Source organism: Sinohyriopsis cumingii, chromosome 3 (genome assembly GCF_028554795.1).
Source record: "Sinohyriopsis cumingii isolate HCF-2022 chromosome 3, ASM2855479v2, whole genome shotgun sequence".
Taxonomy (NCBI): Eukaryota; Metazoa; Mollusca; class Bivalvia; order Unionida; family Unionidae; genus Sinohyriopsis; species Sinohyriopsis cumingii.
Window position 1 is genome coordinate 81,987,769 of NC_142963.1, and position 17,924 is coordinate 82,005,692.

The following is a 17,924-nucleotide window of genomic DNA, read 5'->3' on the forward strand; positions in this document are numbered from 1 at the left end:
AGAGACATATTAGAGCCCGCTAGCAATAGGGCCATATTCTACGTAGTACAGACGGACATATTAGAGTCCTCCATCAATAAGGCCATATTGTAGGTAGTACAGAGAGCAATATCAGTGCCCTCTATCAATAAGACCATATTGTAAGTAGTACAGAGAACAATATTTTAGTGTCCTCGAGCAATAAGGATAAGGCGATATTGTAAGTAGTACCGAGAGTCAAATTAGAGTCCGCTATCACTAAGGCCATGTTGTAAATAGTGTATGTATGATGGTCTATACATTTTCTATTGGTTTCATTTGTTTATATTAATAATATTGTTGGTTATGGAAATTATATTTGAACTGGAGTTTAAAACTAGAGAAAATGGATCCGTTTTGTTTGTATCCTGCTAGAATTTATAGAGTTAATACCTTCTATCTTGCAGCAGTTCTTGGTTACATTATTTAAGTACTTACATGAACATGTCAACAGCGCTATTTAAGGAATGTGCGTTCATCATCTTATATGCACTGAAAGAGGATATTCAGTCCTTAATCAATGCATAAGATATCGCAAAACAGTTAAATAATATTTATTTTTACAATTTTCAAGCGACAACAATGAATTTATATTTAACCGTCAAAATACTGTATCGGGTCTTCTTGTTTTTCAGAGCGGTCTGGTTAAACGTTCCGGGCATTGCGGCCATCACAACACTATCTGTCATAGTGGGTGTGGCCATGCACACTTTTTACTCTACGTGTGACCCAGTGTCATTCGGTCTGGTCCAGAAGAATGACCAGGTAGTGTATGATCGACATTATATCTTTTTAGGTTACTTGTCTTGGAAGTCTTTTATTCTAAAACCTTACCTAGCTTTCGGAACGTATCTTCGTCAGCATGGCGTGCAGCGATTTACAGTAAATGGATAAAATATTTAGTAAATCCATTCTAATTATAAGTGCACAATGAGCTCACGTGTTATTTTGGAAGGCGCAATGACCAAATCCTAGTGACCAAAGTTTAAATTCTGGTTCAAAGATCAGAGTTCTTCATTCTACATAATGGCATGCTTCACTTTAAAGATGACAACCAAATGCTTCAAGGCTATTTAAATACAAACTGTAAAATATTGTTACAACGTAATGATGCATGTATCCCTAGATAAAACATACATAACAGAATAGAGGTTCATAAAATATTTCATTAAAAATGGTATTTGCAATTTTGAACGCATTCGACCGAAAGCATCACGAGAAAATAAATTACCCTTCACATTCCTGTTTTCAATATATCAACTTACATATCGAACATGCATGATCCTCGCATATTGTTTAATTTTCATTTAGTATGCTTCTTTTTAACTCCAACAGTTATTTCCCCTGCTGGTTATGGACACATTGGGAGATTTACCCGGTATTTTTAGTGGCAGCTTAAGGTCTTATTTTAGTATCAGATAAGTTTAAATAAATGTCGAATGGAAAGAACGAGAAGTGTACCAAAGCACTCAGTGCATCCAGACTCTCTCAGGCGACTAGAATTCTTATCCTCCAGTATCGTCCGTATCAAAGAGTAATTATTGTCAATTACGGCATTCAATAAGACATAATGTAATTTATAATACTGATTTTAACTGATACAAAGTGAATCTCTTTGTAATGTGATTATTACTTCAACTTTACGATGAATTCTACGAAATTAATACTTGAGCTTATCTATGCAGAAATCTTCTACACACAGTAATAATTACATACATAACATAATCTTATTTTAAAACACATTAATAATTACATACAGACCATAATATTCTTTTACACAGTAATAATTACATTCAGGCCACAGTAATAGTTACATACAAACCATAAGCTTCGTTTTCAACGTAATAATTATATACATACCATAATCATCTGTTCACACAGTAATAATTATATTCAGACCATAATCTTCTTTTACACACGGTAGTAATTATATAAACAACATAATCTTCTTTTACACACAGTAATAATTACATCCAGACCATAATCTTTTAGACACAGTAATGATAATTACATTCAGACCACAGTAATAATTACATACACACCATAATCTTCTTTAGCACAGTAATAATTATATACATACATAATCTTCCTTTACACACAGTACTAATTATATACAGACCATAATCTTCCTTTACACACAGTAATAATTATATACAGACCATAATCTACATACAGACCATAATCTTAATTTAGACACAGTACTAATTATATACATACATAATCTTCCTTTACACACAGTAATAATTATATACAGACCATAATCTACATACAGACCATAATCTTATTTTAGACACAGTAATAATTGTATACAGACCATCATCTTCTTTAACACACAGTAATAATTACATCCAGACCATAATCTTTTTACACACAGTAATAATTACATACAGACCATAATCTACATACAGACCATAATCTTTTTTTACACACAGTAATAATTATATACAGATTTTAATCTTCTTGTACACACATTACTAATTATATACAGAAAATAATCTTCTTGTACACACATTACTAATTACATACAGACCATACTCGTTCTTACACACAGGAATAATTATATACAGACCATAATCTTCTTGTACACACAGTAATAACACCATGTAACATCGACTATAACTAGACTGGGATCTAAAGTGCGTGCTGAAGCAATTTTTGATGTAGCAAAGTATCACTGGAAGCAGAATAAGCGCTTAGTGTTTCTTTGAATCACAAGGGTCGTGCGTGTTTCCAAAAAGAAATAACACCGTGTAACAAAGTATTTTTGTTCCTGCATAGTAATTGCTTATGCCTCATAAGTATAGAACATTGCTATTATTCCCCACAAACTTTGCTTTTGTGACCAGGACAGTGATCTTTTGAAATTTACCTATTTACCAGAATATTCCAGATAGATTCCAGATATATTCATTGTGGAGTAAACTTGGAGTAACTTCTAGCACTTTCTAGAACTTTCCAGTAAAATAAATAGTAGAATAAATACAGGGGCCTTAAGCCCACCAGGTCAGGTTAGTTCCAGCTGCCGAAGTGGATACATATCTGCATTTGTTTTCTGAGATGGCATCAAGAGGATGCAAACGTTCGACAGACGCATTTTGCTATGTCTGCGGCCAATTTATCAAGGCAAGAGCGAAAAAGTACTCCGTGGAAGCATCTGTTAAGGTGTGTGAGGCCTACAATGCATATTTTGGCATGCCTGTCGGGGATCAAGACAAACCCTGGGCGCCTCATTTCACCTGCGAATACTGCATAACAAACTATGCAAGGTAAGATGGACAATTGTGGCTCGGAATTTTATGTTATAAAATTTGTTAAAATTTTTAAAATTGAAAAGGTTTTAAGTTTAAAATGTTTTACAATTTTCAATGTTATTGAAAAAAGATATCATATTAAAAATGTTGCGAGAATTTATTACACATTAGTCATGGGTGGAATAAATGTATTTTTGTAGGATGGTACAAAGGCGAAAAGAGAGCCATGAAGTTCGCTATCCCAAGAATTTGGCGGGAACCCACTAACCACTCAAGCAACTGCTTCTTCTTTGCAGCATCACCGCAGCATGTTATGGTTTGAACGCCATTGCTACGGTGATGCTGCAAAGAAATGAGCGTTAGATTCCAGACCATACTATCAAAGGGATCTGGTAAGCTATCTTATCTGTAAATGTTGCAGTAGTTTGAAACTAGCACGTCTCGCAAAGTGTTATTGCTCATGTGATGTCATTAGGTATTGTCGAGTATTACCCCAATGGTTGTGTTAAGTTTAGGACAGAAATATGCATCAACTGGGAGATAGAAAAACTATTGAATGAGAAAATGCACATGTGATTAGGTTTTCAACACACCTTCCCTTTATCATCCTAGTCATCGGAAGTCTTTATCCGTTCATTTAATTCAGAAAAGGTTTTATTGACTTCATTTAACTGACGTATTAATTTATTCTACTGTGCTGCCTGTTGCATTTGGATTAATGTTTGTTTTAGAGAGCGAGTCAACATTTTCCCCTAGCTACATTTTCAGGATGCATAAATTCCAAAGCCTGAAGAAAAAAAACCCACTACAATAACTTTGAAGTATATGTACCATTAAATAACGCTCTACAATTAAATAAATCATGACCTCTTACTCATAGCTGCTGGGAGAAAACCGGTAAGTTATAACATTAAATAAACGAGATATGCATATAAAATGCTCTAACACACATATGACACTGTCATTTGCCTACTGGTTATGACAATGAAACATATGAGATATACATTTAATAATATCCTAATATGAGAATGACACAGTAATTTGCAGACTGGTAATACCGGCTTTATGGGAAGAAGAAAACAACGTCTAGATTATTTTCCTCTCAGTTATAGTCTATCAGTATCATATTTCCCTGTCGACAACAGTAATTTATTTTAGAAAACAAATCTTTGTGATCTATCAGTCAAAATAGGCAGATGACTTCCTTCCAAAAGTGAAGATTGTAAAAGGGTTTTTATATTTCCTGACAACACCAGGTCAAAGGGTCGAAATACATCGAGTGCCATTTGATGTTGGTACAGTTTTCTTAAATTGTTCATGATATATACTATACATGGAGCATACTGTTCATGGATGGCCCAGACGTATGAGGTCGATAACACAAAACCTTATATTTTATTGCTAAACTTGGTCGAGAAGCATTTGGTCTGAAACAGTTTTCATGTTCATTCTCTGGTTTAAATTTATATTTATCTGAAAAGCAAACTCAGCAGAAAGTATTTTCATTCCGAAAGCAATCATTTCCGACTGATTTTTTTAATAAATACAAGACAAAAAAATCATCAGTTGTCAGTATATTTCTGTAAGCTTCTAAATTTAGTTCAACAAATTAAAAAATAAAGGCTTGATGTATATTCCCGACAAGTTTTACTTTGAGGACAAATGATAACATATATCAACCAGACTTAACAATTAGTCTTACAGGCTTACACCAGACTTATTTCGAGATCGAACTAACCTGATCTCTTTAGCGGCTATTTGGTGTCTTTGACAATCAATGTGAGACATATTTGTAGGATTTTATGCCGATAAATCAGCCCCTCAACCGTGATGATATTGGCTATACACATTGGTGTACATTTTACACACTTACCAGTATTTATCGCGGCTGTGGAGCTGCCGTCGGCTGAAGGGTTTTTTAGTGGTATGTACATTATATTTCTGGAGCAAATCCTGTGTTTGGTGACTTGTAAATCTACGTGGAATAGCACAACCATTTGCCCTGGGGCCATTTTGAATTTCGCGCTCGATACGGCTATTACCAATTACCGGTATGTGTCTAAAGTATACGCAGGTTTGTTCCGAAAAGATTTGCATGCAACAAAATTTTACATTTTAATGAACAGATGACATCAAAACTGCATATCGTCCATGAGTATCAACACAGATTTGGTGGGTTGATTTTTAGGACTTATGTAACACATATCGAATTGAAGACCAGAACGAACCATCACTTTATTTGAAACGAAGGGAACTGGCATTTCAATTTCCTGTAAACCTGTTTTCTAATCGATATAGTATAATGTCGTCTATAGTTTTCAATGCCAAACTGAAACATTCAGAAACCATATTTTATTCGACCTTTGGAATACGAATTCATTCCGATTTAAAGACAGCAAAACTAAAATTTGGTAAAGTTATTTATTCCTAACATCTCATCCGTGGTTATGCAATCATACGAAACTAAAATTGTATCCTTACCAATTCAAAGTGTCCCTTAGATTCTCTCTGTTTTGAGTGAGTCAATAAAATTAGAGCCTCCTATGGTGGACATAGTCCTTGTATGCAGACGATTCTACCGATGGCGACAAGTCTGGAGCTGCTGGAACAACACCTTTCGGATTCCTTTCTGAATCGAAAGCCTTCCATAATCTGAAAGGTGCGAACCGGTTAGTTTCAAAACCTTTTATTTTCTCATGCAATAATCTAAAAGATATTCTATACTGTTGTATGTCTTGTCACATTTGGATTAAGAATAATGAAAGAGCAGATAAAGCAGCCAAAGCTGCAATGCAGTCATCGAATTTCAAATGGAAGTTCTACACACTGACTTGTACCATTACATACATCAGCATGGTCTTCACCCTTGGCGAAGTATGTGGAATGAAAGCATCTCAGACTAGCTATGTAACATCTAAGCCACCACTGGGTAGAGGTGACTCCCAAATAAAGCAAATCGCATAGATGAGGAAACACATACCTGACACGTGCATAATTACTGAATGTTGACCAGAGTGACACCCTGCTTACGTCCACAAACTGTGGAACATTTTCTTATCTAGTGTGTCGAGTTCCAACCCGTGAAACAAAAGTTCTTTGTTGTGAACTCCATACAGAAACAAACGCATGAGGTTGAAAATAAATGAGAGAATGATGTTGATATCATAACTTTTGACCAAGTGTTTTAAGGATTTTACATTTTTCTCCATTGTTATGGTATTTAAAAGTTGGAAAAATGTAATTCTTTTACAAAATCTTTTACTTTTAACCTTTATTGTTTAGTATTTTGATACTAGTTTAGAAAGATTTATCTTCCTACAGATTTTGTTTTTCTTAAAATAATTTCAAGAATTTGACATGGCTCAATATAGACCATTCCTGTAAACGGTGTTTACATAGTTTTCTCCTCTTAGCCGATATGTGTCAGCAATTGCGTCGGCCATTAAGGTGCTGACTAAGCCTGGTTATCGAGCATGCAAACTTTGTAATTTTGACTATTTCTGATAAGAGATCTGAAATTTATGCACATGATACGATCTGGTCCACTAAATTGGGAATAAATGGGAAGATGACTCGATCGGCATTGCCCAGGGATTATATTTGATTAACCTTCTGATCATGCTAATCGTTTGTAATTTGGAATTACTTTTATCCGTTTTACTATAAAACATCACTTTATCTGCACACGTACGCTTTCTGTTGACATGACCGCTTGAGATAATCGCTTGTATTCAGAGTTAACATGTAGGAAATAATCGTCTCTCTGGCAAAATAGAGAAGTTAATCAGTGTTTTAATGGCGTGACACGAATATGGCCGCGACTATGAAATTCTTTTTAGAAAAGGTCTATAGCTAATATTGCGCTGATGTGCCATTGAACCCTACATACATACATACATACATACATACATACATACATACTCAGGCTTGGGTTCAGGTACAGTGTAATTGGTGTAATTGAGTAATTAATTACAATTACACTGCATTTTTAATTGAACATCACCGATATGTTGTAATTGAACAATTATAACTTGGAGTACTTGAATTTGTAATTGTAATTCACATCTGCAAACATATTGTAATTATAACTGTAACTGACGAAAGTAATTGAACTCAAGTCTGAGCCATAGATACATACATGCAAGCATGCATCCATTCATCCATCCATCCATAATACATACATACATACATACATACATTTGCATTTATTTTGTTTTCATACACAATGTATGATAAATAATTTGAAAGAGAACCATTTGATGAGAAGAGGAGAAATCAAAATATGATTGGAAGATTCCTGAAAACACTTACAAATGCAGGATCTTCCGGGTTTTTGCCTAATCCACTGATCGGGGAAGGGGGCTCCATCCAAAGGCGCCTCGCCTACTTGCTTATTTCCGCCTCCCCCCCCCCCCATGGATGATCTTTATCGTCATTTTATATGTCTATTGCAATTTAATAATAATCTGGATTTTTGCTGATATAGAAATTTTAGTAATCAAATAAATGAAATTAAAAACTGTTTTTTCGACTGATGACTCTATGAACATTTCCAGTTATAGTATACTATCTTGATTATATAAGTTCCCAGAGGAGTCTACAGGATATATACTGTGCCCTACGTCTGGTATACGGGTCTTGCAGTATTAACAACTGTCGTCGTGGGAGTTATTGTCAGTTTCGCTACAGGTAAAATTATACAAAATGTAGGAAATTATAATTCATTTAACAATGTTGATGCTTTTAAAAATTTGCTTACTATCCCCTCATTACTAACATTACCTCATTGTCTAAGACTTTCTTTGTGTTTACCAGTTATTGGGAGACATTCAAAGCATTTGTTTTCTTCTCAGACTCCAGGAAACTATTGAAAAAAAAATTCTTGCTAGCATCACATTTATATGCATAAACTTTGCAATATTTGTTCCACATATGTGCCACTGATTTTTAAAAAATATTTTAATATCAAACAACATCAATATGAAATTTACCTAATATTTCGAGTCACAAATACGTTGTCCCATTATTTTTCATTTCATCTCTCAACGTTGGCATATTTTTTTATGATATATTTACATTGAGGAAAATAGATGTCATTAAACAAGCAAGAAAAGAGTAAGTACATGAAATAAATATGGATAATTGTACCTGCCTGTCTTAATGTGCCTTCATCAAAATAACTGTAGTATTTTATGTTTTGCATTTCTAGGTCCAACAAAGCCAAGTACTCTAAATCCAAAGCTGTTTTGCCCGTTTTTGATATTTTCTTCCCCTGGTTGCCAGAAAAATGCCTGCAGTTCCTAAGAGTTGGTGTCAGACACAAAGGGGTAAGGTTTTGCCATTAAACTGAAATGGAATGTGATATACCAAAATGTATATTTTACAAATTTCTTGACTTTAAAAAAAGAAGATACTGTTCCTATACTATCCGAGTATGAACGTAATATGTTTTTGCTTTGTTCATTTTAACGGCACTTTAAGACAATAAATGGTAACATCGTACCAAAGAAGTGGGAACTAAGTGCCTTTAGACCAGAACAAACCGAGTCATCGGACCCGGGCTGGTTTACGACTGTATCGAACCCGCAATCCTTGAATTACGAGCCTGACAACCTACAACTGAGCTAACGTGAAAGTAAATGTAACCGTATATTATAAATTAAAGTGTGTTAAAACGTTTAAATTCTCCTAGTCCCTAGTTGTATTACATGATGACGTCATTACGTGTTTCTTTTCTGTGATCCATGCATTTTAACCCCTAAAGATGTTATCAACATTACAAATACAAAGAAAAGAACATAATATTGAGTTGAGTTATTATTTAATATACAATTATTTGTCCTAAATATTATTAGAATGATTATGTTTTTATTTCCTCTAATTCAGCAACCTACATATATATATATATATATATATATATATATATATATATATATATATATATATATATATATATATATATATATATAGTGATATCGTCGAGCATAGATGCATCATTCTAAAACCTATAATTACGCATGATTTTTCAAGGTATTTAAAAGACAATAGTGACAGCTGCACTTGGCTTAGTTGGCGATCTTATAATCATTCTTGTACAAATGTGAAATACAATACTAAACTTAATAAAGTCTAATGTCGTGTTCTCTGTACTTAAATATTTCGTTCTAAACCGGTTCTACCCATCCAGGTATTTTACTTACAACTTTATCTTTAAAAAAATAAGAACAAAAAAGAGAACTTTCAAACTTTAAAGATTTACTAGCTTTCAATCTGCCTCAGGTGTTTGAGCAGGAAACGCTTCAGAGGATGAAAGACCGGAAATCCTTGTCTTTGGAGCCAAATGCTGAGATGGGATACGACAACAACGGAGCAGACATTAACTCACACCCAGTGAAGCCCAATTTATCGCAAGCCATAGTCAGTGACGACAATAAGCCGTCACTGATGCAACACAAATATGAAAAAAATTGGGGAATAGGTAATTTGGGTTATGACTACTCTGATACTCAGCTTGTAACAAGATTTTAAATCTTTTTAATGTGGAACTGCAAAAGCGTTAAAACGTGAGGACGAAAGAGAATAAATTGACCGAATTCCCTCAGTTTGATTACACATTCGATTGTAGAAGTTAGCAGAACCGTAAATTGACATTGTACAGTTTGAAAATGACTTTGACGATATCATTATTATACCAATTTTTGGGGGAGTATTTTCAGCATCTTGCTGAAAATACTTGCTGAAAGTATTTGCGATAAAATTTTGTTTTAAATGAAAATGTGAAAATTAATATTTGCATGCATACCACAATGTATCATTGAAATAAAATAAATTTATTAACATTCTATTATTTGGAATTTTCGTTGATGTCTTCAGAAGTGTCGGGGTGGAGAGAGATGATTTGAATTTCTAATGAGGTATCCAGTTGATATGGGGTGAAGAGAGAGATGATTTAAATTTCTAATGAGGTTTCCAGTTGGTATGGGGTGGAGAGTGAGAAGATTTGAATTTCTAATGAGGTTTCCAGTTGGTATGGGGTGGAGAGAGATGATTTGAATTTCTTTTTGAGATTTCCAGTTGGTATGGGGTGGAAAGAGATGGTGTGAATTTTTAATGAGGTTTCCAGTTGGTATGGGGTGGAGAGAGATATGATTTGAATTTCTAATGAGGTTTCCAGTTGGTATGGTTGGAGAGAATGATTTGAATTTCTAATGAGGTTTCCAGTTGGTATGGGGTGGAGAGAGAGATGATTTGAATTTCTAATGAGGTTTCCAGTTAGTATGGGGTGGAGAGAGATGATTTGAATTTCTAATGAGGTTTCCAGTTAGTATGGGGTGGAGTGAGATTATTTGAATTTCTAATGAGGTTTCCAATTGGTACGGGGTGGAGAGAAAGAGGGATCAGAGTGAGATCATGGATTTTGTTTCCTTAGAGACTTTAAGAGAGACTAAAGTGTCACAGATTCTGCGCATGGGCACATAACTGGCATGGAATCTATATTTTCACTTCTGATACAACAAGCTCATGTTAACAGGACCTGACCACACCACGATGGCCTTCATTATAGATCCGGCTACGATACCATTTAATGTTGACACTGCAAGTGACTGACGAATAAAGCTATAAAGACTCGGCAAACAAAAAAAACTCAAAAAGCGTTGAAATTGCAAAAGTTTAAAGAGTTATATCTAATGAAATTAAATGTTAAAAATGTTTGATGTTCCATCTAGTTGGCTTGAACTGAATTGATGATGCTATAAACTCGATGGTACTAACCTACAAAATTAGGAGCTATAGCGCCATCTGTGGTTTCTTGTAAAGTTGGGTAACTGCAAATTATTTTCCAGATATTTCATTGTATCTGCAATGCGAGTAAAGACCATAACAATAACTCTTTGAAGAGCACCAAAACAATGGTGATTAAAGTTGAGTAAGTGAGGATTTGTGTTTCTAAGATTAACAGTTTGATTTAAAGCGATGTTTTGACTAAATGATTTCTCTTGTAATCCATATTGCAAATTCACATAGATTTTTCACAATGTTGTTGATGGTAAACACTGGTAAATATGACTTAGTTCAAAATCCTGTCTCTTTGAAGATTACTAAAATAAGTAAAACAAAAACGTGTTATATAAATTACTAACTCTTTAAGAAATAAGGGCGAATTCACATGCAAACGCGTTGATGTGCATGTAAGCAGGTACATTTTTATAAAGGCGATGTATTTATTGCAACAATGAAATCGCTCTACAGATAAAGATTTGGATACAGTCACAAGTACTTTCGAGAGTTAGAATGATTGTTAAACTCAAAACAAGAACAGCGAAGAAAACAGAAGTATTTCAAGTAGATCTAAGGAATAAGTTCACCACTCTGCATCATCGTGGCTAAATAAGCCTCTAAACTAAAGGGCGATTTGAAATCCAGCTTTGAATATTATCCCTAGGTCATCCAACTTGACGGACACGTATGTAATTTAAAGGTCTGACAAAGTAGTTCTAAACACTTTGCCCCTTGACGTATTTTGTGGTGATGACTTTCTAAGGTTCTGCTCTACAGTTATTATGTACGTCTGAGAAGGGCTCGTGTAAGAAATATATGATACTTATTCAGAATAATAACATATTTGGTCTTTATGGTTCCTGCTTTACCGTTTGTATTGTTATGCATAAATATTTTGTGTTTCACTTTTGGCACAGAGTCTGTGCATAACGTATGATATATAAAAAAGGTGTTTACAAGTTTTAAACTTAATCTTGATAATTTCAAGGGGAATTCTGATTGGATGATTGAGTCAGGTGAGTTCTGTTTTGACGTGAGATAAAGTGTAAAATGTCATGAAGAAAATATTGCGATGTAGAGCCATATGGATGTATATAAGAACGTAAAGATGGACAAGTAATTCGTGTTCATTTTCATATGTTCTTGTTGGAATATCATTTTGCGGATGTTTTGAAGGTTTTGTTTCAATTTAATTTGAGAGGAATCCATTTGTTTTGATTATTCATTTAAATTAATAAGTAATCTGTGACTCTAGATTAAAATAGTATTAGGTAACTAGTGTGCATTTATTCAAAGGAGTTCTGGACAATGCCATTCTGATGCATTAAGACTGATGGCACATAACCACATTCGAGGACCTGGAGTTCATTCGAAGCAGTCGATTCTTTTGGACTTGTGTTGAACTTTGTAAAATTATTTTGGATTTAATTCGTAACACTGCAAGAGCCTCTTGAATTTTCATTTTTATAACTTGGAAAATTAAATTATTCAAGACTAACAAACCGCTCCGGTGGCCTGGTGGTTAGAGCGTCCACCTCGGATGCGGGAGGTCGTAGGTTCGATCCCCGGCCGAGTCATACCAAAGACTTACAAAAATGGTACTAACAGGTGCCTAGCTTGGTGCTCAGCATGAAGAGGTTAGTGTTAGGGCTGGTTGGCCTGGTGTCAGTATAATGTGACTGGGTGGGACCTCATGCTACATGTCTGCGGCATAATGCCCCACTGCTAGACATCACTACAAACTGTCACACTGCAGACAAATAGCGATGACTGAAAATGTGTTAAAGCTATGTTAAAAATCCAAATCACACACACAAGACTAACTAAACTTAGTAGTTTTGCTTCTTTCTGTAACTTAGATTAAGACTAAAGAGTCGTAGCAGAATGTACTTTTGATAGACGGACTGGTATAAGGTGAAGTTGTGTGCACCATGCACACTGGAGAAAATGCTGGCATAACTCTTTGCTACTTTCGTGTAATGTGACTTTTTCTTACATGTTGTAATGATGGAAACTATGCACTATTAACGCAAACGGGTAATAAAAAGGGCTGCCTCGTTGTGCTTGAAAAGTGAACCTGAATTACTTAGCAGTTATGATAAAGAAGAAAATTATTTTTTTCAGATTAGACAATACCATATTAAAACGGGGGGGGGGGGGCCGAGTGGCCGAGTGGTCTAAAGCGCTCTCCGTTACGGATCACTGCCATCTCACCTCTGTCTGCGGGGCTTCGAGTCTCCGATTCGGCTAATGTGGGTATGTGAGAAAGCTTGCCAGTAGCTTCTCGTGGGTCGGTGGTTCTTTCCGGGATTTTCCCGGGTTCTTCCTCCACCATTAATACTGGCCGCCATGTATAGCCTAACATGTGCTGAAAAATGGCGTTAAACCCTACAAATTAAAATGTGCAATGAGTAAAGTATAAAATATATCAAAAGTAAAATACTTATTAGCTCGTTTTCCAATTAACATTTGAAACCCATGAATAAACATGACTAAGATGGGCTAGTATATAGTATTAAGTTGTATCAATGATATACCACAATATGTATAACGTTTTTATTAAGAGGAAACGAGGCTTGCCGAAAAATTTATACAACGAGTTGTATATCATTGATACAGCGTACATACTATACATTTACAGCGTACCTAATATACATTTATTTTAGTTATATCACATAGAAATACACATATTTGCCCTTTCAGCTGTGTATTGACCGAGGGGTTCGGTCGTGGCCATTGGAAATTTTCATAATTAATTAATAATAATCGATTTTTAAAACATTATCATAGGTTTAAGAAACAGCAACAGCAAAGCATTAAATACGTTACGGTATGTGTGCCTCGTAAAAAAATATTTTTTACCGTACAGTTTCGGCAAGCTATTCTGGTAGGTTATTTGGTGTAAGGTCACTTTCCAGGTTTTCATCCAGTCCAAATTATTTTCTCTCTCACTCCAACGTTTTGCTTATTTTATCCCTTATGCATGGCATAAATTTTATACCATGAGAAATTCATTTAAAAAACGGGATTATTATACCTTTTGTCGATATTGACACACACACACACACACACACACACACACACACATATCACACACAGATATATCACACACACACACATATACATACATACATATATATATATATATATATATATATATATATATATATATATATATATATATATATATATATATATATATACAGAGAGAGACAGAGAGAGAGAGAGATTATTATAAATATACACCAGACAGAACGGAAAGTACTATCCCTGGATTATATAGAAGAATGCTCGATAATAGTAGGCAGAATTAATATTTAATACAAATAATACTCTCATACAGGTTAGATAATTTTTAATTCGTACTCTACGGAGCTTCGCAACCAGGTCCGCTGGTAAACGGCACCCATCGTCTTGCCTGCACACACGAGCCCATATTCCCTCACGACTAAGCACACATCACCAAAATATGATGCTACTTAATCTGTGTTATATGACTTAATTCAAAATCCTGTCTCTTTGGGGATTGCTAAAATAAGTAAAACAAATACTTGTAGCAGACACACTCGCATGACAACCTAGTAATTCATTCTCACCTATCTACACAGTAAGTTCGGATTCCTATGAAAGAAAACAAGGTATATATAATTTATTATAGAGAATTATAAATGTACACCAGACAAAACGGAAAGTGCTATCCATGGATTCTATAGACGAATTCATGATAATAGTAGGCAGAAATAATATTTAATACAAATATTAATATCGTACAGGTTAGAGAATTTTTAATTTCGTACTCTACGTAATATATATATATATATATATATATATATATATATATATATATATATATATATATATATATATATATATATATATATATATATATAATACGTTGCGTTAACAAATCATTTTATGTCATTATGTGATTATTATATTTTCACTCCAAACAAAATTCAGAAGAAGTACAGTTATCTTTCAAATAATCTTCCCTAAATTTACTTTTCATTTAACACATGTTGCTCCTTATCGACATATGAACATCTGTTGGTATCATTTGGTATTTGAGTGATGCTACTGTTCACTGGAGCTCAAACTATATTAAAGATGTTAGCGTTTTCACATCGTCTATGGTACATGTAGATAACTTAGTGGCATCTACTTGCCCAATCAGCCCATGTGATGTGAGTTACCGAACACTTGCAACCCGACCGATGGGTTAGATTTTTATGGGTCCTAATTAACGGAACACCGCCTCTCTTGCTTCATTTCCGGTTGGCATTAATTATCACATTTTGACGGGAATGCGGACTGTACGAAGAAATTTCACAGATTGAAGGAACGTGTGGTTTTACCATTAGCCCCGACTAGTCCTAAAATGCTATGAAATGTAGATTTAACCGATGTTATCAAGGTTTTTATATGATGCATATGTTCCGTCAATTAAATTTAAATAATGCTTCTTTTAGATACCACTGAATCGTAAAGACTAATGTTCAAAAGGTTCTAATTCCCCTGAATAAAGAGATAAACATGTGGAATTTTCATTATATCAAACGTAATCCCTTTTCAATATGTTTTTACGTGCACATATAAAGTTTCTTTTGACGTCATTTGGTTGAAATAGAGTTACTCGTCTCAACTAAAGAACATAAAAAAGCTTTTTGTGTTCAATCTTGTGCTAAAAGCAACTAGGCTATTAACTTTATTATTGTCATTATCTATATCAATAATCCTCTGTATTTGTAATCAAATGCACATTGAATTTGGCGGGCAAGAGACATGAGTTTATTTCTTTGCTACCTAGAACCATGGGTGCATTCTAGCAGAATATATCTTAAAACAAACATAACTGAATAGGATAACTGATAGCCTTTCTTCAATATTATGCTTGAAGAATAACAATTCTAATTGTCCTTGAACGCTGGATCCGCCGATTTCAAGCAAGTACAAAGGAAGGAAGGAAAGAATGCAAACCATAAAAATATGATCATTTAAAGAAATACAAGCGCTAATTTCAACTTAGTAAAAAATAAGCAAATCAGCGTCCCACTCTATCAAATGCCTAAGTCATAATAAACTATAGTCGATCAATTGTAAATACTTGAAGACATTTTTTAAAAAATCAGATGTCCATTTTATTTGTCCTTTACGGTCTTTTCATCTTGTTCGACCTTGATATAAGTAATAGAATGAACTGCTTAAATGGGCAATGAAAAATGCTGATTAAGTAGGCACTTCACTTTCATATTATTGGACACACCGAATTTCTCAATCTGTTTCTTTAGATAAAATATTTAATAGTAAATGTTTTACTTCTTCATGTGTTTAAATGATTACTTTTTCCACAAATTAACACCTTGTAGTCGCTGCAACACTGATTTGTTTATGATCCACTTGGCGTGAATTAATTGGTGTATGTAAATGAGATAGAGACAGTAGAGTACAGTGTGTGTGTGTGTGCGTGCGTGCGTGTGTGTGTGTGTGTGTGTGTGTGTGTGTGTGTTACGAGGATAGACTTGTTTCTGGACTGAACCAGAATAAAACCGCTTTGTTTCCGGATTGATCCAGAATAAATTTGTTTTACACATATTAGTGTAAGACAAATTTATTCAATATATACAATTTTGACAATCCAGCTTTTCTTGGCCGCTCTTTGCGCTTTCTTTGTGAGAGTATGACAACAACAAGATTACTTTCAACTTCAGTACGCTTCTTTGCCATTTATCTAGAACTGATTTTACAAACATTTGTTTGTGTAAAAAATATATGGCATGATAGAAAAGCGCTTAAGAGTACAAAACCAGAACCAAAACAACAACAACAACAACAACAACACACACATACAATGTTTCCTTGTATTTTATTTTTTATTCTTAAATAGTGTACGTACACTATTTTAATCATTCATGACAAACAAACAAACAAACAAAACGATAAGAGATCGGACTACTAATTCATTTCCCATAAAATATAACGATCATATATTTTACCATTAATTTTTTGCCGTCATTCATAAGAGTTAGACAAAAATTAATTTTAGTCTTGAAATGAAGATGTGACGCAGAATTGTTAAGCCTCTTGCTCCTAAACAGTGAGATGCCATGGTCTACGCCTATTAACATATCATAGCACTAATTTCACATGTAATTTTGTAAGCAGAAATTAAATAACGGATATGAAAATATTTTGTTGTCAACTACAGTAAATAGATTAAAGTTTATAAAATGTATAATGGAAACAAATAATTTTTTAGTCAATGGGTATAGCTAAAATTAGTTCCATATTTTTACCGCGCAAAGCTTCGACTCTATAAGAGCGTCTTGACATTCTCTCTTAAACATTACAGTTTAAACAATGCAAACTTCAACAAAATGATGCATGAAAATGTATTAGCAATCTAGTTGTTCTAGTAAACTTACAAACCTCAACAGACATGTAGCTTTAAAATGTGCTAACGTTCTAGTTGTTCTAGTAAACATATAAACCTCAACACAGGTGACGCTTTAAAATGTGGTAATGTTCTAGTTGTCCAAGTAAATATATAAACCTCAACACAAGTGACGTTTTGAAATGTGCTATCACTCTATTTGTTCTAGCAAACATATATAAACCTCAACAAAAGTGATGTTTTAAAATGTGTTAACATTCTATTTGTTCTAGAAAACATATAAACCTCAACAGAAGTGACGTTTTAAAATGTTCTAACACCCTAGTTGTTCTAGCAAACATATAAACCTCAACACAACTGACATTTTAAAATGTGCTAATGTTCTAGTTGTTCTAGTAAACATATAAACGTCAACACAGGTGACGTTTAAAAATGTGTTAACGTTCTAGTTGTTCTAGTAAACATATAAACCTCAACACAACTGA

At 34.1% G+C, this 17,924-nt stretch overlaps 1 pseudogene across 1 annotated transcript in view; it reads left to right on the top strand.

Annotated features, from left to right (window-relative positions):
- The window catches only part of LOC149803198 (sodium-coupled monocarboxylate transporter 2-like), a 48,207-nt pseudogene extending 38,639 nt beyond the window's left edge, over window positions 1-9,568 (top strand). Inside the window, exons 7-10 of the transcript XR_016419951.1 lie at window positions 654-783; window positions 3,470-3,661; window positions 8,479-8,596; window positions 9,549-9,568. The product of XR_016419951.1 is annotated as a sodium-coupled monocarboxylate transporter 2-like (transcript). The remainder of the gene's footprint in view (window positions 1-653; window positions 784-3,469; window positions 3,662-8,478; window positions 8,597-9,548) is intronic.
- The last annotated feature ends 8,356 nt before the right edge of the window (window positions 9,569-17,924 follow it).